Genomic DNA, 23,396 nt, shown 5'->3' on the forward strand with positions numbered 1-23,396 from the left:
CCTCATGGCCGATTCAAGTATCTATCTAGCCGCCTGACCATGCAGGTACTCGGAAATCCGACATCTTTGCAGGTACTCCGCAACTCGACTTGTATGCAGGTACTCGACAACTCGACCTATGTAGGTACTCGACAACCCGACCTCTATGCAATACTTGGCAACCCAACCTCTCTAAAGGTACTTGGCAACCCAACCTCCATCTCGGACGCACGACATCAGTCCCGGCCACATGGTTTCGTTCTTACTTTTATTACTGTACAACAATATGGTTTCATTCTTACTTTTATTACTTTACGATAGTATGGTTTCGTTTTTGCTTTTGTTGTTTTACGACATACTGTCTCATCCTTTCTTTGGTTGTTTTGCGACCATATGACCTTAACCCGCTACACAACTCTAATTCTGTTCTGCTGCTCAATGGCCACATGATCCTAATTATATTTTGCTCCTTAGTGGCCAAATGACCTTAACCTTTAGTACTCTAACTCGGCCAACCAGTCTCAACCCCGACCACTCAGCCTCAACCTTGGCTACACGATCTCAGTTTTGTTCTGCTGCTCAGTATCAACACGGCCTTAACCCTCAGTCATATAGCTCGACCACACAGCCGCAACTCTCAATTTTTTAACCCGGTAATATGATCTCAATTTAGCTCGCCCAAATGATCTCAACCCTCAATACTCCAGCTATGCCACCCAGCCTCAACCCCGGCCACACATCCTCAGCTCTGTTCCTCAATGGCCACACAACCTCACCTCTATTACTAAGCAGCCGCACGACCTTAGCCTCCATTGCACAACTTCATCCCTTCGTGCACCAGTCTCAGTTGCACGACCACAAGTCATTCAATTCGGCCACAAGACCTCCATTCAGTTGCTCGGACACACGACCTCAACTCTATGGCTTAGCGCCCCTCATTTTGCAAGCACAAGACTGCAATCGTGCACTCACTTTGAAAATATCTATGTTGGGAACATCCCCGCTCTACTAACACGGGACTCCAACTATGCACTTACTTTGGGCACATTCTCGCTCTTAAGAACTGCCCTTATCCTAATGATCACGGGATCAAACTTCTCTTCCGGATTGAGGTGGGGCCGACCTTCTAAGATCTGACCTTATTCTCATGACTGTGGGATCGAGCTTCTCTCCCTAGTTGGGACGAGATTAGTCTTCTTACGATCTAACATTTTTATTATTTTTCTCACGATCGAGAGATTAAACTTCTCTCCATTATCAGGGCGGGATTGATCTTCTTAAGATCTGACATTTTTATTATTATCCTCATGATTGCGAGATTGAGTTTCTCTCTTTGGTCGGAGCAAGATTGATCTTCTTAAGATTTGACATCTTTATTATTCTCCCGACCACGAGATCGAGTTTCTCTCCTTGATTGCAGCAGAATCGGTCTTCTATGATCTGTCTCTTATTAACCCAGCGACCACGGGATTGAGTTTCTCTCCTTGATCGGTGAGGGAGTGATATTATGATTTTCTTATTATCCCTACGATCTCTGTAAGCTTGAGTTCCTCTCCCTGGTCGGGCTGGGATTGATATTTTGGTTTTCATATTATTCCTACAACCTTCGTGGATTCGAGTTCCTCTCCTTGGTCGGTAGCAAGATTGATATTCTGATTTTCTTATTTTCCCCACAACTTTCACGGGATTGAATTCCTCTCCTCAGTCAGGGCAAGATTGGTAATCTGACATTCTTATTATCTTCATGACTGCGAGACCGAGCTACTTTCTTCGGTCGGGACGAGATCAAATATACTGTCCCATACTTATTCAATCGGATTTCATTCGACTTCACTTCTTAGTCTTAGAGAGGGGACATGTGATGTATCCCGGGTGAACTCGATCGGGCCGTCACCCTCTTCTACATCCCTCCGTAGGCCGAATATCCTCTAAGGGTCCTACTAGGTTCCGACCTCTCCATTCCGCTCGGCTACAATGATTCTTGGACGAGGAAGGATCCTTGTCGAACGGGATTTCATTGGCTCCAACCGCACACTCATTTTGGGAGCATCCTCGTTGGGAACATCCCCATTCTAATCGCCTGAATTAATGGTGTCGCCCAACAAGGAAGTTTTCTCAACTTATGCATATTTGATAAACTTCATATTTTTCTAATCGGACTTCTTTTGACTTTACTCCTTAGTCCGACTTGGAAGGGGCATGAACTTGATCGGGCCGTAGCCTTCTTCTACGTCCCTGTGTAGACCGAACACCTTCTAGGACTCCCACTTGGTCTTGACCTCTCTATCTCGCTTGGCTATAATGATTCCTGGACGAGGAAGGATCCTTGTTGAGCGAGATTTCATCGGCCCTAACCATGCACTCATTTTGGGAGTATCCCCGTTGGAAACATCCCTGCTCTAATTGCCTAAAATAATGGCGTTGCCTAGCCAGGAAGTTTTATCAACTTATGCATATTTGGTAAACTTCTTATTTTTCTAATAGGACTTCATTTGACTTTGCTCCTCAGTCTGATTTGGAGGGGGGATATGTGATGTATTCCAGATGAACCCGGTCGGATTTCATCCTCTTCTACACCCCTATGTGGGGTGAATACCCTCTAAGGGTTCCACTAGGTTTCGACTTCTTCATCTCGCTCGGCTACAATGACTCTTGGACACGGAAGTATCACTGCCAAGCCGGTTTTCTTTGACCTCAACCGTTGACAGTTCTTGATAGGCACAAAACTGACCATAGCGAAGTAACCTATGCCGAAGGCAACACTTGGCTAATGACCCGACCATGTCAGAGGTATGGTCCAATTAATGTCACCCACCTGCCGACCTGCGGTCCTTCGCTTGTGCAGTGGTTTATGTGGCTTGCGCAATAGCCTGCAGGTCCCTCGTGGCAGTTCACATGGAGATTTTATTTCGTTGGCTATATAAGATCCGATTATGGTAAGTGAAGGTATAATTTTCTTCTTGCGCGCAGAGGTTACTCTTCTTCCTTTCTAGTCGACTCTTCTCTCTTCTTGGTCTTGCATTTCCGCAAGCTCCATTCCTTAGCTCCGAGCCAATTTGACCGTTGGAGGGATCACGGCGGCCAAGCCGGTGCCTGCCGACGTGCTTTGAATCACAAGCGATTGAGGCTCGACTTGTCAGAGGACGTACACAATTGTGGGCCCAAGGAGAAAGAGAGTGGAGGAGTCTGAGCGTACGGAAGAGCACCATCAGTGGCCATGGTCTATGATTGAAGTTACTGCAATTGCACCAATGAATGTTGAGATTGAGAACCAGTACAGGTTGAATCTCAAGTAGCATAGCTTTCTCTTCAGTCTATACTTTAATTGTTTTGAGAAGTAAATTGTGATCCTTTGGTGGTTCTCTTGCTTCAGTGGATCATCATTGTGAACTGTATCTAGCCATTCCATCATTGGTCATCTTGCAAATCCAGATCAAATGTATATCTTAATGATTTTTCTCATCTTCTTAAATGGCTCATACTTGTAGATGCATGTAGTAGTTTGTCTGCACCATTTTTCCTGTGTAGAAGATGTGGTTTCACACCTTGGTTTTGATTAACAGAATAGGGCTAATTGCATTCACATATACTTGACGATGCCACTCTAGGGCTGTTTTTTTCCTTGAGGTTTAAGGAAAAATCTTCCTAATTGTATTATGACTCCTTCAAATTGGCAGAAATAACTAGATACAATTAATCCTCTTGTTTTGATCTCTTTTTTTTTTTTTGAGATCTAAAAGTCATGGTTTATAGACATGGCACTTCCTATGATTCCTCAAGTCGCCCAACAGCCTCTTGAGGTGATTGTTTGCCCCTCATTAGTTAATTGAAGCCATCCCTTATTTTAAGTTATGATATCATTGTGATAAATGTATGTACCTGGTGTCTATTGTTGATTCTTAATCTCCTCTCCTACTGAATATTACATTGACTATGCTGGAATCTTTTCTCCTTCACAAATATCATAAACAAAGTTCAATCATTGTAATAATTTCAAATTCATTCATGCTTGTTGTTTACCATACTAGTAACAAGCTGATTTCTTTGGCACCCTTTTTCTGTTCTGATGTGATTATATAATTTCCATAAACTTAATTACTTTCACAAAATATAAAATCATCACATAAGAAAGGTGAACTGGGTAGTAATTGTCTGGCTACAATAATTTTTCAAACAACTATTAGTATTATGGCTTCCACAAATTAGCCTCCAAGAAATGAGCTTATGAGAGAGTGTAGATTTAACTAAGAGAAAGTTAGATAGTTTAATGTCTACAGGAGAGTAAGTGGAGATGAGATTCTCTGGTACAAACTTAAATAGCAGTGAGAAAGGGCTGGGAATTACTAAATTAGCTATTGGATATGCAATCTAGATGTTTTGAGCACTGTAGTGATTGCTCACAAGTGTCAAGTCATACTGAGAGGCATGAAGCATGCCCCATCTGGCATGAGCATTGCAAAACCAATTTCAGTGGTCCTTGCCTTTTGCATACCAAGTTAGCTCTGCAAGTTGCCTCTTGATCTGATGCTATATGCTGTCTGTGTCAGACAGCTGACGGTAACCCTGTTTGCCTATTAAAAACTATGACCAGGTTGTACCTAGTCAAGTTCGACCAAACAAGGAAATCAGTAACTGATGGTTTCCATGTGCTAGGCATTTTAGTAGGGAATTATAACCCAATTCAATCAATTACATGCATTGTTAGGAGATAAAGCAAGTCTGTTTTGCAGTAGCCAGATTTAATATTATTGGAAGTTCCATACAAGAAATTAGTTGGATGCAACAAGACTAACTAGTTTATTTTACAAGGAAGTCTAATTTTATGCACCTTGGAGCTGTATGCCAACAGATACAAACACTTTGTATACTAGTTTAAACTCCAACATAATGCAGAGTTGCCAAAGCAATTCAAATATGCAAAAGAATTCCATTTAATGTGTGATAGCTAGATAGGACATACACGGATGTGCATTATTAACTTTCTGCTATATTGCAATAGAAAAGTGATATTTCATAAATCTACTGACGCAACTGCAATTATCATGATGCATCTTATATATATATATATATATATATATCATTTGATGGATAACGTAGTTCAAGAGATCGGTGTAGAACATATAGTGCAGGTAATTACATATAATGGTGCAAACTATAAGAGGGTCGGAGAGTTTTTGGAGCAAAAGTATTGAACATAATAAACTCAATATAGTAAAGAAGGTAGTGAAAAAAGATCAATAATTAACAAAATTCCTTTATAATCATCATTGGGTTGACGGATTAATGAGGAAATTTATTAATGGGGAGATTTTGCGACTAGGAACAACTAGGTTTGCAACTCATTCTCTTATTAAAATTGTTTTAGAAAAAGCCGGATTGAAGGCTATGTTAACTTTTGAAGATTGAAAAACCTCTCGATACTCTAGTACTACTGAAGGTAGGGAGGTACAAAAAATTATATCCACTAGATTTTGAGATTATATTGTAGATATTCTTATAACAGTGGAATCCTTATATGTTGTTCTACATAAAGTCGATATAGACAACGTTGATTGTCTAATTTATGAAGCAAAAGAGGAAATTAAGAGACGTTTACAATCACCAATCAAGTATCAACATTATATTGATATAATTACTACAAGATGGACAACCAAATGGGAAAACATATTCATTTGGCAGATGCTTATTTTTTAATGATAAAGAATTTTTAATACTGCTATTAATAATTATATATATTTAATTATTTTAGATTATTATCTTAATCCGATATATCAATACTGTTATAATGTTTTCATAAATGAAGATCTATTAGTAGCCTTCAGAAATATAATATCAAGATTACAAAAAAATAAAGAATTAACTGCCGAAGCTATTAATGAAAGTTGATTATTTCAAGAGGCAAATGATTCTTTAGTGATTCTTTTGCAATGTCATGCAAATATAAAATGGATGTAGGTAAAAATAGAAAAAAAGTATTACTAGTTATTGTCAACAAATATAAATACTATTTTAATTTTATTTTTATTTATCTTATAGTTGAGTAGTGGTTATGATATGGAACATCAATTACAGATTCTCTCACAAACAACGTCTTCAAGTGAGTGCGAAAGAAATTAGTCAACTTTCTCCCTTATTCATACAAAAGTACGAAATCATCCTTCTTTTTGTTGCTTAGAGAAGATCGTCTACATTCATTATAATATGCATCTTCAATTGAGAGTGATAACAGAAGAACAAGAACAGGAAAAACAAGGGTCTAGTGATAATATTGGATTTGTCCAAATTGAGGATGATCCAATGATGGATTAGTGGAGCGCCATTGAGGCTGAGAATCCCTTGATGAAATTGGAGATCCACTACTATCATCTCAATTTCTTAGTCGAGATTGAAAAAATACAAACTAGAGGAGATGTTGAAACATAATGATGAAACTTTTGACCAAGAATTCAATTTCCTAGATCTTGGCTAAGACATTCTCAAACATCCCAACCCCAAACTCAACCAAAGTTCGTCGATAAAGGCAAAGGTAAAGTTCCTACAATTTTTACTAAAGAAAAAGAAAAGTCAAAACTCTTGCTTTTAAGGAAGTGAAAATCCACTCGATGCAATTGATGAGCAAGAACATAATGATAATGATGAAACATCACCTTTTAACACTGTAGTCCTACAAAAAGTTCAAAATGATGATAGCGATGTCGATAGTAGTAAAAGTACTCATAGAAGTGATGACAGTGGTGATGCATCTGGTGGTTGTAGAACCTATGTTCTCCCTAGTCCAGCACCAAAGCTTTGAACATGTGAGAAAGATTACACACATGTAACCCAAGATGATAATCATGAAGCTAGAATTATTAAAACTCAGTATCAACGTCGATCTAAGGGTGACAAACAAAAGGAAGATCATAATTATCAAGTTATGCGGAAGAGTTTAGCTGATATTGATTCTGATCGAATTTCACATAATCTATCTTCTTATTATAGTTCTAATGCATCATATGGTTATCCATCATATCAAAGCTCGGATACGTATGTTAATTCTTATACTGTGCCTGTATCAGTTTTGATTCTAGTGGTGCCAGTTCAAATCTAACTTCCAGTGGTTAATCGAGATATGTTGATGGACATGTGGAGAAATCAATATCAATATTGTATGTCATGGGATGATTATTTAATCCGAGTATTGGAAAACTATGGAGTTGATCTAACCAGAATGTTCCAAGAATCAATGCTTCCATTTGATTCACATCACTCTTTTTGGTAGTAGTAAGGTAACATATTATGATGTATCAATTTTAATTCGAGTTATTCATATATCGATTTTCTTTAAAGAAAAATATATTTACTTGTTTTTACCTAACATTTATACTTATAAATTAAAAAACTACCGAAACTGTATCAGCATGGCACGATACCGAACCGTATCGTTCCGGTCTGGAACTAAAACTCCAACACGGCTCGAAATTTTAAACCATGGTTATATTAAAAAATCAAATATAAAATGTTCAAATTTGATTGAGATAAGTTCGAGTCAAATTTCATATATTTTAAAAAAATTTTAGAACTATTATATTTATAAAATTAAATAAATTTAGTTGTAAAATTTAAAATCTAATTTAACCCTAAAATATAATATTTTACATCTTAAAATTTTAAAAATCTTGTATCTCTTTATTTTTCATCCATTCTAATTATAGTCGCGTGAAAGAAACAAAATAAGATGAAAATCAATGACCAATTATTTCATTTATTTTACTGCATTCTGGTGTTTTATTTATGTTTAATAAAAAAAACAGAAACAATAGTGATATTTATTGATTAAATTTTGTAGTAATTGATCATGAACAAATTTCGAATTCAAATACATAAACTTATAAACATATACATTCATTTCAAATAAAACTATATCCTTAACAATAAAAGCCTTTCGAGTCTTCAAATATAAATTACTACAATCTTACAGAATTCAAAAGCAAAACATGCCCTAGAAAATTAGGAAATGTTTTATCACCTCATCCCTCATCCTAGCAAAAGTTAAATATATAAGTATAAATCATATAAGTTAGAAGTGATTAATGTTAAAAAAAATTAAATATAATTGATTGTAAGCATTTTTAAGTTTAATACTCAGGTGGAATTAATCAATAAATATAAATAAAAGAATTAAGAAGAACAACTTATTAACGATGCAATTAATTATTAAATAAACAATTAATTTCAGTAAAAAGTTAATTAAAACATACAACTTATAAAAAGTAAAATTAATTATGTTATTATTAATAATACAATCGAATAAGTATTGAAACCGTATTGGCTTGTCACGATATGATATTGAAATCATATCATCCTGATTAGAGATTGAACACAAGTTGTAATTTTAAACTTTGTACACTTACTAATGACTATCATCACACCAAGGTTGAAATGGCTTTAGTCAGGTTTTGGCCTTATTTATTTGCATGTACTTGGTGGCAGAGTAATACCTTTGGTCTAGCTAAAATTTCAAACTTAGCGACTTGTTTATTGATCCCATTCTCATTATTGACAGGTGACTACTTTCAGTTCCCTATACCTTTGTGTCAAACGTTCTAATAATCATTAACATAAATTTGACCGAACCTCATAATTTAAGGTATCTTTGCTAAATTTGTTTGTTATTGTTTTGGAATTTGACTAACAAAGGGTTTGATGGTTACAAAGTTTTAGAAACCACACCAGATGAGACATCCTTATGGCATGAAAACTCAAAGTTGCACTTCTGACAATTATTTCACTAAGAACCTGTATACGACTTAGACTTAAATATTCTAACATTCACATAAAAAACTATCACTAGCATACTTAATTAAAATAAATCTAGTTGTGATAAGTTGAATGTTTTTGCAGGCCATCTGTATCCTACAAATGAACGAGCTGTACGCACAATCAGAAACTTGTACATTGAGAATGAAAGGGTAATTTCTCTATTCTTAAGAAATTTAAATATTGTAATTATATTTATTTGGTATACTGGGGAATTATACTAATTTAGGATCTTAAATTGTAGCAAGGAAATGAACTTAATCATTTCAGATATCACCTTCTGATATTGCTTATAAGATATTTATCTTATATGCTTTTATCTAATTTACTCGTAATCTGTTTCCATGTTCTACTCATAATCTTTGGTTTTCACTTTTCAGTGCTGACATTTTGCATTAGGTTTGTGCTTGTCCTGTTTATCAAGACATGCAAAAGCACATATTCTTGGGTTAGGATTTGTGCAGATGATTATAGAAGGCTATGTTTTTAATCACTAAGCTAAGCTGACTTTCAAAATTTGTATGGTTTCATTTGTTTAACAGCTTGATAAATTACAGTAAACTTGTCTTTAAAATGGTAAAGAAAAATGGCACGTCATGGATTTATGTCTCGTATAATTATATGACATGTGGTTGCAACAATTGTGGTAATAGCAACCTTAAGATGGCAAGTAGATTTCTTCTCATAAAAAATTTTACCCCCATCTCTTCTGATTCATGCTTCGTCTCACTCCTTTTCCTCTCTTCCTGTCTCATTCTGTTGAATGCATGTCTTTCAGGATTTATACATGACAAAAAATTTTATTGTTCCCTGAGATTAAAATTGATAAATTCATTTTTGATTTGGAGATCAAATTTGATCCAAATATGCCATGGTATTATTTTAGCCACTAACTCAAGGGTTTATCAAATCAATCTGTTGAACTAGTCAAGATCAATTCTCCCTCATCTTTAAAAGAACTTTGATCTGAATTTGTTGGTTTTGCAGATCCTTGTTATCTTGTACAAGTCCATCTTATCCCAAGGTTGTGCTGGGGTGGAAAAATATGATTGGAAAGGGGTGGGGGTGGGGTGGGGGATGAGTGATTCCAATTAAAGGCTTGAAATATTGCTTTGATGCTAGGTATTGGTTGATACTAAGGTCTAAGAATGGATTTATTTCAGTCCATTAGTAAATGATGTCTTTATGAGTCGGTTCCATTTGGCATCAATGGGGACGAGGAAGGGAAGAGGTGGAAGAAAAAGAAGAATTTGAAGACGAACTGTATAGTTGCTATTGTTTGCCAACACGTGGCATTGACAATTGTGTTGGAAACTTGTGGTTTCAGGTATGGTTTAAAATCTCGAGCCATATTGGAGTTTCGATTTTTGACCAGAATGATATGGTTTTAGTACAGTATCGTCTATGCCGATATAATTTTGATATTTTTTAAATATAAAATATATTAATTAAAAATAAAAATTTAATTTAAATATTTAAAAATTAAAATACAAAAAAATATAATTTAAAAAAATAAAATGGGATTCCACCTTCATATGGTAAATAAATAAGAATTTTATTATATATTTTCGAAATTAAAATAAAATATCTATATATATATTAAATTAATGGGATAATTTTATTAGAGTTTGATTAAGTTTGTTTAGATAATCCTATTTATAGGTAGGAGTTGATTGAAATTATTAACCTAAGGTTTCTTTTGCATCCTAATCGCGAGTCCGTGGCCCCGCAGAGTTCGCCATTGGATCACAACGGCCTCTGTGACTCTCTGGGGGCCCGGGTGGCGGGTGGCGAGCGGCGGGTGGAATGACAAATTGTTTCTATTTCGTTTGGCACGGAATAAAATTTTAAATCATGATTTCATGTTCTTAGTTGGTCATGAATTGGAGCCCTTAGTCAACCACTAAGATTAGTCACCCTTTGACATACTTTTGAATTTTGACAATCTTAGTTGGACTCCTAGTCTTGATGATGTTCCATGTCTTTACATGAGTTATGAACAATATGTGTTGCTTATCATGACTAAGGAATTAAAAAGTGAATCTAGGCGATTGATAGATGACCTATTAGTTGCCTAATGCCTATGTGGTAGGTGTCTACATTTAACCTTATTAAAAAAGTGTTCTAGATGAAGGTTATTGGGATGACTAACCTGATGTCATTGGTGAATAGATGTTGTGGAATAGTGGCTACTGGAGTTTGTCTAGATGTGGTGGCAACCTTGTGTATAGAATCCTAGTGGTAGTATTATGTGTGGATTGAGGAATCTCAATGGTAACATCTTGTGTGGAGTCTTAATAGCATCCAATAGCATGTGCATTGTAGTCCCAATGATAATGTCATGTGTTGACCGTTGAGTCCCGATGGTAGCAATGCATATAGAGAAGTCTGTGACGGTCGACAACATCATGTGGTTGGTGGTGTTTTGGCAAAGATTCATTGGAGGCATAGGTAGAATAGAAGCATAGAAAAAGTTTCACATCAGGACTATTGCATTGAATAGCATTTAAGATTATTCTCAATTAAAGTGTGGATGATGACTTGGCATAAAGCTAAGGCAACACGCTTTGTGACTTGGAGGTTTAATGTAGTTCGAAGAAGGTTGCTTGAGGCATTCAAGGCACCATAGGACGAAAAACATAGAGGTGGTGTTCAAGTATTTCGTGAACTTTGAGTTAGCGCAACCAAGTTTGTTGACTTGATGGAGGTTTACTGGATGGTATAAGACATTTAAAGGATCGTAAAGCAAGGAGCATTAAGGTGCAATGTTATGGTAGCTGGAAGAAGCTGAACTATATAGGTGGAGTGTGAAGGATACAATGTGAAGCAAGCCAAGAAAATGTAAGCTTTTATGTGACCTGTGAGAGTTGAGAGATTGACATCCTTGGAAGAGGGTAGATCTTAACTTAGGTGAAAATTTGATCATTAGACTATTTTTAGTCTGAGCTCCAAGAAAATCGACTGGAAGTGAATCAAATAAACTGGTGAACTGAGTCGACTAAGCAGTTGTTTGGTGGCTCACGAACAAAATATTTCGCTTGAGTTTTACTGAATGGTATGAGACATTTAAAGGATCGTAAAGCAAGGAGCATTAAGGTGCAATGTTATGGTAGCAGGAAGAAGTGGAACTATATAGGTGAAGTGTGAAGGATGTCATGTGAAACAAGCCAAGAAAATGTAAGCTTTTATTTGAGTTGTGAGAGTTGAGAGACTAACATCCTTGGAAGAGGGTAGATCTTAACTTAGGCAAAAATTTGATCATTAGATTGATTTTAGTCTGGGCTTCAATCAACTGGAAGTGAATTAAATAAACTGATGAACTGAGTCGACTAAGCAGTGGGTAGGTGGTTCACGAACAAAATATTTCTGATCGGAGCTTAGTTAATTGTTGATTGATAAATTGAGTTGACTTAGGCTTATAGAGGTGGTGTTTGAGTAGTTCATGAAATTTGAGTTAGTGCAACCAAGTTTATTGACTTGGTGGCTCGAGGTTTATTGGATGGTACGAGACATTTAAAGGATCGTAAAGCAAGGAGCATTAAGGTGCAATGTTATGGTAGCTGGAAGAAGTTGAACTATATAGGTGAAGTGTGAAGGATGTCATGTGAAGCAAACCAAGAAAATGTAAGCTTTTATGTGAGCTGTGAGAGTTGAGAGATTGACATCCTTGGAAGAGGGTAGATCTTAACTTAGGCAAAAAATCGATCATTAGATTGATTTTAGTCTGGGCTCCAATCGATTGGAAGTGAATCAAATAAACTGGTGAACGACGTCGACTAAGCAGTGGTTCGGTGGCTCACGAACAAAATATTTCTGATTGAGCTTAGTTAATTGTTGATTGATAAATTGAGTTGACTTAGGCTTAATAGTGCACGAATATAATTTTTCTGTTCTGAGCTTAGTTGACTATGTGGAAACACCATAAGTGTGCCATCCCGCTCTTTCCATGTTGATTGTATAATAGTGGAAGTCACGTGTTTGTCGAACACTACTATTCTTTAATTTTTCGACATGATGTGCCTTTAGAGTTATTGAATCACCACGCAAGATCTAAACTTTAGGGCAAATATATTGTCAACTAAGTTGGAGAATCCGTAAAAGAGCATGCTTTACCTTGAGGAGTTGCCCCTTGGTGGCACTAGGGTTGTGCTGATGATACGGTTGTAGAAGGAAAGACCAAAGGGGGTGACCACAAAGGTGTAGTCCAAAAGGTCAAAGAATGCTTGCATAGGTAGGTCGAGTTCAAGGAGGAAAGAGAGGATTGCCTCCCACCGACAAATGTGAATGGGGTTGGGCACGAGGTGTGTGGATGAAGTAAAAGCTGGTGGGTGACTATTGATTAGCAGATGGGGGAGAGAAAGCGATGATGGGAGATGTGGCGCTTTAGATGAGGGGTGGCACAGAGGAAGTTGAGGAGGGCTATAGTTGTTGACAACTAGCATTTAAATCCTTCTTGAGTGGTTGGTGTGTGTTTTTTACCCTTTTTTTTAATTAAAATGATTTTTAAGAAAAGGGTAAATACGAAAAATAATGGATGGAGCTATAAGGAAGGAATCGAACCTTGTGCCTCTTGCATGCAAAGTGAGCTCTCTATCATATGAGCTACACCTTTTTTGCTTGCTATGCAAAGAGTACCTTTAAGTACGTTGATTATTTATTTTTTCAATATGCTAACTATTTTTTTGGTGCATCTTTTTGATTAGTGTTAAAGGGGGAGAAGAGAAAAGGTTTAAGTTGAAAATTTTATTTTCCTCGAGTAGAAACTTGTTACAGGAGCTTCAGTGTAATGGGAGCTTTTATATCCCATTTTATTTGTTGATTTTCCTAACTTAAAATGAAATTCTAAATATAAAAAATTAGGAGATTGTTAGTGCACTATGCCTTAGATGGTTGGATTTAACCTTGGGCTTTAATGTTTATGCGAAGGTTTAAGTTAGGCCTTGTAGATGTGTTGGATCTGTGTGTTTGTGTAGGAACTTGATGAGACACACATGGAGCTCCTGATTCGACAAGGTCATGTGTGGATGAGGACTTGGCATGGCTAGGCAACATGCATAATGACTTTAGAGGTTTCATGTACTTTGGAGAGCATAGTACGAGAAACATTGAGTTGGTGTTAGAGCAGCTCGTGAAACTTAACATAGCAAGGGTAAGTTTATTGACTCGGTGGCTTAAGATTCGATGGAGAGAAGGATACTATGAGACATTTGAGGGACTGTAGGATGAGAAACTTTTAGGCACAACTTTGATGGTACTTGGAAGAAGGTGAACTACGTAAATAAAACATGAAGGATGACATATGGAGTGAGCTAGGGGCTTATTGAATCAATGGGATGAGAACCTAGTGCGAGACAACCTTCTTGTTGGTGAAATCAAGTTGTTGAAGGTAAGCTTTTATGTGAGCTCCGAGAGATTAGATATTTGCATATTTGAGAGAGGTACGTCAACTAAGGTGAAGAGTTGATTCAAGATCTTAGCATAGGCTCCAATCAAGTGAAAGTGAATTGTGTTAATTAGTGAACTGAATCGATTAGGTAGTTGACTTATGCTTGGTGGCTCACAAATAAAATGTTTCTTCTTAAAGCTTAGTTCATTGTTGATTGGTAAACTGAGTTGACTAAGTAGTTGACTGCTTAGCAGCTCGTGAATGTAATGTTTTTGTTTGGAGTCTAGCGACTGTAAGTGAGAAAGCCAGAATTAGCCATTGATTTGACATGTTAGATTTGCAACTCTTAGATGAGTTAGGGCTTATAGTGAATTAGTCGATTGTTGGTGGACTTAGTCAACTAAGATAATTATTGGCAAATTGCAAGTGAAAGTGATTAGGAATATAGTCGACTGATAGTGGATCCAGTGTGCCATGTGAAAGTTTGATTGATGGTGGATCCAATCAACAAAATATGAGAACAATAAGGCAAAAAAAGATTGAAAAGATAGCAAAGGAGACTAAAAAGAGCATATGAAGACTAGCAAACATATTGATTGTATAATCTTTCGAGCCTTTCTATTGTTCTGGAGATGGAGAAAGTTAGTGAGCTTTCATGAGTTAGTCATCGATGAGTCATAGGTCATGAAGTAGTAATAAGGGTTTCGAACATCATTTTATTGGTTTGTTAGCATTGTTTATGTTTTTTACTGCGTTAATCTTATCTTTATTTGGTTGACCTTGCCAATGTTATAGCAAGGGTATAAGTTTAATTTGCATGACTCTTCTCTTTCTCAAGACACCTCCTCTATCTCAAGGTCTTAACAATTTTATTTCTTCCCCATTAAAAAATATTGACTAAATTAGATGAAAGCTACTTCGATTATTTTTTAACCCTTATGCTCTTCTCATTAGAATACATTTTTATCGCCAAGAAAGTGACTTAGGATTATTTGCATGTTGGTTGGTCATGCCTCACTTGTGTTAGCTCATCTATCAGACTATTGTGCCTAGTTGGCAAAAGATGTATGCAAAGAGGTCATGTTATTCACTTGGAACAATCTTAAGGTGACATTATGCTCCTACTCGTCAACAACCATCATTGTGTGAATGGTTTTTGTATTCCCCTTTAGGCATTAGTAGTGAAAGCATTACTTTGTTTTTTCTCACGAGTAATCATGACAACCTCCTCTACCCCTAATAGGGAGTCATGAGCTGCTGAGAATCACAAATTGCATAATGTGGAATGAGGCTATATTAGGTTTTATCCTTTTTTCTTTAAGTTTTTTCTATTGTGATAAAACATATATAGAACTAAACTTCCATAGCTTCTTAAATTTTTGGTCTTTTTTCCTTTCTCTAATTGTCTTTCTTATGGTAAGGAAGAAGGATACAAAGATTTATAAAAGTTGCAAAATCATTTCTAGAAAAAACTTAACTATGTTAGTAGTGTTAGATATGCGCTTCAAGCATAATATCAATAAAAGAAAAACATGCACGACTCCTATAATCAAGTAGTGGAAATTAAAGGGTGGGAAATAAAATATATTTAAGAAGAGCATAGGAGCACAAGTATTAGGAGAAACACATGATGATTCGTATATGACATGAAATAAGATGATATTAAATTTGAAAATAGTGACCAAGAATGTACTTGGTGAGTCAAAAGGATATGCATCACCAAGTAAAAAATCTTAATAAATGAACAATCTATACGTTATTATATATTTATAAGAATTAAAAAAAATTATAAAGTATGTAGTAGTCAAGAAAGAGAGTAAGAAAGTGGTGAGTTAAGTCAAAAATGAAACTTTCGAATATTTATATCGATAATTGGATGCAAAAGAAAGAGAAAGAGACATCTATATAATAGCAAAGTGAGAGAGAGGAAGATGAGATCTTATTCAAATAAAATGCATTAAAGATAAATGCCATAAAATACTAGTGAATGGTGATGACATAAAAAAACGATGAAAAATATATTTTTATTAACTTTTTAATAAAGGTTTAGGTGATCAATTAAGGTACTTTAAGTAGGTTAGAGGAGTATAAAAATTTAAATTGTTATTGTAGTATTCAAACTTCAGAAGTAAAACGAGCTTTAAATGGGATGCAAAATTGAAAAATGATTGGGCTAGATGTTATGATAGAGATATGGTAGTGCCTAGAGATGTAGGGGATTGAATGCCTTACAAAGTTATTTAACTTGATATTGAAAATAAAAAAAAGTTGATCAGTAGAGAGTAAGTTCTCTAATCCTATATATAAAAACAAAGAAGACATACAAAATTATACAAATTATAAGGATATTAAGCTAATAAGTTATATCATGAAATTTTGGAAAAGAATGATAAAAAAAAGACTAAGGAAGGAGATCACAATGATCGAAAATTAATTTAGATTCAATGTCTGAAAGGCTGACAATAGAAGGCATGCATCTTCTCAAACAACTAATTAAAAAGTATCGAGAAAAGAAGCAAGTCTTACATATTGTATTCATTAAATTAGAAAAAAATATATGACAAGAGTCTCAAAGAAAATTATATAGAGAATTCTAGAAAAGAAAAGGATTTAGTGTAGTGTATATTAAAATAATTAAGGATATATATGTCGATGTATTGACAATAATGAAGATTCTAGGTGGATTAACTAAAGCATTTCCTATAAAGATAGAGTTATATTATGGTTCAATTCTAAGTCTCTATCTTTTTACACTAATCATGGATGAATTCATTAGACACATCCCAGACACGTTACCATGATACATGTTATTTGCAGATAATATTATTTTGGTAGATGAGATACGTAAAAGAATAAATATTAAACTCAATTATTGGCAAGAAATACTAGAGGTTTTAGGCTTAATAGAGTAAAGATAAAATATATGAAATTTAAGTTTAGCGATATTAGATGTAATAAGACAATTGTTAAAATATGATATGATGAATTATCTATAACTGAGAATTTTAAGTATTTAAGATCATTTTTGCAAAAGGATGGAAGAATCGAGAAATTTCTTATATAAAATATAAACAGAATGGTTGAAATAGAGTAGAGCGCCAAGGAAATAGAGTAGAGCGTCAAGTACCCTTTGTGATCGTAAAGTATCTTTAAAATTTGAAGGGAAGTTCTATAAAATATCGGTTAGATTTGTTATATTATATATAGTTAAATGTTGAGCTATAACTCGAGAACATGAGCAAAAGATCAGTATTGCAAAGATGAAGATGTTAAGATAGATGTATGAACATATGAGGATGAACAAGATGAATGAAAATATTAGAGAGAAAGTCGTAGTTGTGTTTATTGAGGAAAAATTCCAAGAGACATGTTTAAGATACAAATTTGCATTTATATGACCAATAAATGCTTTAATTAGGCGATGTGAAATTTTGATAAATATGTACATTAAATGAGGAAAAGAAAGACCAAAAAGGATTTGGTTAGCAACAATAAAATAGGATAAAATTTATTTATATATAGATGATGATATAGTAGGAAATAGAAGCCAATGACATAGGAGGATCCTTATAACCGATCCGACCTAGTAGAAAAATACTTGATTGTTGTTTGTTATTATTTTTCCTTTTCCTCATTGTTCATCCAGAGTAGATATGATCTTACTTATTGTGTAAGGCTTCTTATGTATTTATTCTGTGTGATTCACCGTGAGTGTACTTTAGACTGAGAAATGAAATGGAATGAAATATATATTCTTTTGCAAAATAACTCTTACATGTAATTGTTGCATGCTAACACTAAAAATTGATAGTTCTATAAATTTTATGGATGATATTGTGTGTGTTCCAATGGGAAAAAATACTTCGGATTTTTTTATGGGTAATACATTATATTACAATTAAGCAATTAGTGTTAGCATTTAAATCCTTAGCACTTCTCATAAACTAGCTCAAAGATATTACAGAAACCAAGGTTCAAAATCTTAAGCCGTTTAAAATATTTTGGTCTTTGACTAGAATGATATTGTTTTGTTGTTGTACTGATGTTTTGATGTATGGTGTCTGTAATGGATTGGAGTTGAAGAAGGAGATGAAGTATATGAAAGAGACATTGCCTATGTCGTACGATTTTAAATCTTGTATCGTGCTGATGTTTTGATGCATGGTGCTGGTAATGGATTAGAGTTGAAGAAGGAGATGAAGTATAAGAAAGAAACATTGTCTATGTCAAACATGATTTTAAATCTTGTATCATGTCGGGCGAAATGATTGAAACATATTATTCCGGTAAATTATCAAAACTCAATAATACTCGCCATAGACAATGTCTCCTTCTTTTGCTTCATCTCTTTTTTTCTTCAACCTCCCATTTGTTACCAATACCATGCATCGGAGCATTAGCAAGATACTAGAACAGTATCTTTTTGGTCAAAAATCGAAACTATGGCATGGTTCGAGATTTTACACATTGTTGCGAGTAATATTGAGTTTTGGTGATTTGCTGGGATCATACGTTTCGACTATTTTGCTCGGTACGATACTAGATTTCAAACCATGAAGGAAACTCAACTTACAAATATTCTTAACCTTAGGAGCACATTAGGAGGAGACAATTTTATTGTGTCATACCTTTTCTTTGATGAAGTAGTAATTAATGTCCGTGTTTTTTTACTCTCATGGAACACTAAGAGGATAATAGCTTGATTATCGTAGTATAACATCATAAGCTCTTTTAGGAGTGTATCCTAACTCAGTGATAAGTTGTTTAACCTAGATGAGTTCATATGCAGCTATGGATCTAGCCTAGTAATCCACCTCACTCAATCTAGCAACCAATCTACTTTATTCTCTTCTAGGAAATTAAATTTCTTCCCTGAAAGATGCAATGACATGATGTGGATCTTCCATGTGTGGGGGGCGTGCTTAGTTGGCATTAGTATAGCCTACAATGGGGTGACTTTGATCCTAACATAGAAGGCTTTTTCCTACAGCATATTCTTGGTAAAATTCTCCAGGTTGCCTCTAAATGATCATAGCATGGAGCCCCAAGAACGTAATTGATTGTGCTCACTTCAAGGATATGTCATGCATTCTAATTGTATGGCAGTTTAGTATCTTAACCAATCCTAGATACTTTCTTCAATCACTTAAAGGTTCTTGTCTTGACATTAGTTTGCCAATCAAATTCAAGGCATATAAATTGACTATCTCCAAACTAATCTCCCAACCGGCTTACCAAGAGAGGTATGATGAAATACTAAGTGATCAAGACACTTTGGATTATCTGAGCTGAAGGACATAATTGAATTTTCAAATCATGCTCTAGGGAATTGCTTCAGACCATGCACACTTTTTCATTTGCATGCTGGATCACTCATGGATAAACACATCTTGGAGGTAACTCTTTGTATTCTTTCGTGAGATCATCGGTGCAAGACATTCTTGATACCCATCCAGTGAAGGGACCACTGCAATATTCTTACCAAGGTGAGGAACAGTTGGATTGAAGCAATCTCAGTCAAAAGTCACAATAAAAAGGTGTTTGGGTTATCCACTCACAGATTTGAGTGCATATCCATTTAACCATTAATTGAACCCTTAGTTGATCCACAATGCCTATAGGTGATGCCCTTATTGTATACTAATTTGCAAGTTATTGTGGGCATGCTAGAAGGAAGAGTGATGAGTTTCCATGAAGTATTAGAAATTAAGATTTTTATATTGTATCTTCAACCATAGAACATGTCGATCCCACTTAGTGGGATAAAGGTTTGGTTGATTTTGTTGTTGTATCTTAAACCATGAGTATATCTATTTTCGATGCAAGGGAGCCTCTTAAATAGACTTAGGAATAGAGTGTGAAAGTTAAAAAAGAAATGAAGAATAGCTTGGTGATAATATAACATAAGATAGGAAACAAAAAAATGGAATAAGCAGTTGAACAATTATATCTGTCTGAGAGAAAAAGGAAGATTGAATCAGAGGATGGATGCAGAACAGGTGTTGTTGTTTGGTGAGCAACAGAGGCTTGTGGTCCTCTACTATAGGTCCCCAATGGTGGAGGCTCTGGCGTTGGCAGTTTTGCAGGAGAAGATAATGGAATGGGCAAAGATGCAGAAACTGAAAGATACAAACTTATTAGTAGATGAAGAGTAAAAAGAATAGAGTGGACTAGAGGGTGGTGGCATTGACGTAGTGTAACTCAGAAGAGTAGCAATAACTAGTCTGTTTCCAGGAGTAGTTAGGAAAAGAAATTTAATTGCTCAGCTGATAATTTATCACTACCAACAGATAAGAAATGAGTAAAACAACCATATCCAAATATTATAGATGAAAGACAATATATATAGGCCGAAATAAAGTAATAAAAGACAATCTGATTATGGAGAACTAAAGAAGGTTAGAGCATTTAGTTCTGAAGCAGGGGAAATGCTTGCAATGAGCAATTGAAATGCAAACTAGAGCAACTATTGCAGGAATCATGAATTTGCAGATGTTAGTTTGCGATCAGTTGATGAAGATTTTGTTCGATGTTGTCCGTGGGATAGGAATCTGGTATCTTGCTACAAACGAGGCCTTGATACCATGTTGTAGTGAAGAAATTATTAGGCTTCGTTAGCCAGATAGTCTTTTCTGCCTATGTTGATTATTTATCAATATAAACACCTTGTTTTATGGTATTTACTAGTTTCTTCGTATTTACAAATTACAATAAAATATCTAAGAGTGGATGTTTTCCATTGCCACTGTGCTTTCCCTAATTAGTTGTTTTCCCCATGGATGTTTTTTTTTTTCTGCTTAAGTGCTGGTAGTTCCTTTGAAACTTTATCTAAAGAATTCATTTGTCACATGCTTGTTTTTTTAGGTTGTGCTTGAAGGTCAATGGAATGAAGGCTTTCTAGCAATTGCTGCAATAGGTGCTACAAATGTTGGATCAATCAAAGTATGAAGTTGATTCTCCTCTCTTTGATTTGTCACTCAGTCATGTGCTGAAGTTTCTCTTATTGCATTTTATTGGCAAATTGGTCTGTTTGTTGCTTCTTTCCAACTTGGATTTTATTTTATTTTATTTTATTCTCACTCTCCCATTCCAGAAGAGAACATGAATACTCCTGTAGGTTTCTCAATATCACCTTGCATCAACTACCCATGATATGATTCCATAAACTCCTAGGTTGGCATACTTTGGGAGGGCAAGGCCTTTAACTAGTGGAGACAACTTCTGAAAGAATGTTGTCTTTTCTGTTCAACTATATTCTTTTCAGCAAGTTATTGAGACTCAAACCAATAGCATGATGCAGAAAATTAGCTACTTAAATCGTCCATTGCTTGATTAATTTTCCATGGCAGATTTCTTGTATCTCTTATGCTCATAGGATGCCTAATCTAGAAAAGAAAAATTAATCCAAGCATGACAATTTTTTTGCCACTCTTGTGCAAAGCTATTTTGGCAATTTATTGAACTGCACACCTAAGCTTCCCAAATCACGCATTCTACTTTTCAAATTATCAAATCACAAATCATGTATTGGTTTTCCAAAATATTCCTCCACCCTTTGCCTTCCTCCGCCCTGTGCCCGTTCTGAGTGACAACCACTCGAATAAGAGGTCGAGGTGGCTGCGAAGTCACTACCCAGTGATTGCTTGACCACATGGTTGCAAAATTACAATTGAGCTGGCCGTGGAATCATGGCCGAGCTGGTCCAGTAGTTGCTTGACTGCAATTTTGCAGCCAAGTGGCCGTGAAAAGTTGGCTGCAAAATCACGACTGAGCTAGTCAAGTGGTTGCCCGACCTCGATTTTGCAGCTAGGTGACCATGAAATCATGGCCGAACTGGTCAAGCGACTACTTGGCCACGATTTCACGGCTAGGTTAGCCGCCTAGCCGCGATCTCATAGTCACTTGTTTGAGTAGCTATCATCGGACAAAGAGCAAAGGAAGGCAATGGAGAAGGGATGATGGGTATTTTGGGAAATCGGTGCATGATTAGGTAATTTAAAAACTAGGGTGCGCCATTTGAGTATTTGGGAAATCAGTACTTCCAATCTTTTATGATAAGGAGATCCTTTCCTTCTACAATTAACCTCTGCGGTTTCTTAAGTTTGCAGTTAATGAAATTTGTTTGTTCCTTTAAGCACTAGCCACTGCATGACACATTAATAATTTTCCTTTCCATAAACACTGATGTAAGTTTTTTGTTTCTTCTTCCCACGTCGGTCTTCAATCTTCTATAGCTCCTCATTGAACCAGAGTTGAGGACAAACCGGCCAACGACAAAGTTGTTTCCATCAGGCTCACCAGAGGAGCGAGTATATGACCCTCCAGGAATCGGCTTGACGGTCAAGAAAGGGGAAGAGGTTTGCGATCAGTAGTCGAAAAATTTCTAGTCAATTTTCCACATTTATTGACTGTTTTTTTTCTTCCATGTTTCAGATAGCAGTATTCAATATGGGTTCAACTGTGGTGCTTGTTTTTCAAGCTCCAGTATCAGAATTATCAGAAAGCAACTGCATTTCGGATTTTAAGTTTTCTGTTGGGGTTGGAGACAGGATCAGGGTCGGAGAAGCTATTGGGAGGTGGGGAAATTCTTAGTGCCCAAAACTGCCTTGGGCTCACCAGTTATATTTCTTTCTGGTATCATCTTTAACGTAATTTTTTAAGGGAAATTTGGAGTCGGAAGATCATTTGAAACAGATTTTTAATTTTGCTTATAGCTCCTCCGTCCATGCTCTTTCCAAAAAGTGCCGCAGAAAAAAGAGGAAATAAAAACTTATAAAAATAGGGAAAAAATGAATTAGAGGTAAAAATATAAAAAAGGAATTTTGTAATGTATATATAATCTCATAGCTATTTAAGATTATGTATGATATGGTTTAGAAAAATGATATAATTTGTTTTGACATGCAACGAATGTTATGTTAAGATAAATTTTTTGAAAATAAGTTTTTAAAATATTATTGATGAGTTAAACGTTAGGTGTATGTGCCTAAAGTAAGGTTGTAGACATCTAATCCTATTTTAACATTAAGTTTTTATTAGAATTTTAACAAGTTCAGAGTGAACTTGGGGATCGATAGATCAAAAATTTGCTTTGGTAGATTGAACGGTTAGGTAGTCTGAAAAATTGGTTCAGTAGATCAGATGATTAGGTAGACTAAAAAATTGATTCGGTAGATCGATAAATTTGATAAAAATGAGATCGCGAGGTTTGGTCTAGATTGCAAAAAACTTG

General features: G+C 35.5%; 1 pseudogene; it reads left to right on the forward strand.

Moving 5' to 3' along the window:
* The first annotated feature begins 5,364 nt into the window (after nucleotides 1-5,364).
* On the forward strand, nucleotides 5,365-22,875 carry LOC141817549 (uncharacterized; annotated as a pseudogene).
* Nucleotides 22,876-23,396: the final 521 nt, after the last annotated feature.

This window comes from Curcuma longa, unplaced genomic scaffold (assembly GCF_044706935.1).
Source record: "Curcuma longa cultivar G26 ecotype Majalengka, Jawa Barat unplaced genomic scaffold, ITB_CL_G26_1.1 contig_20962, whole genome shotgun sequence".
Lineage (NCBI taxonomy): Eukaryota > Viridiplantae > Streptophyta > Magnoliopsida > Zingiberales > Zingiberaceae > Curcuma > Curcuma longa.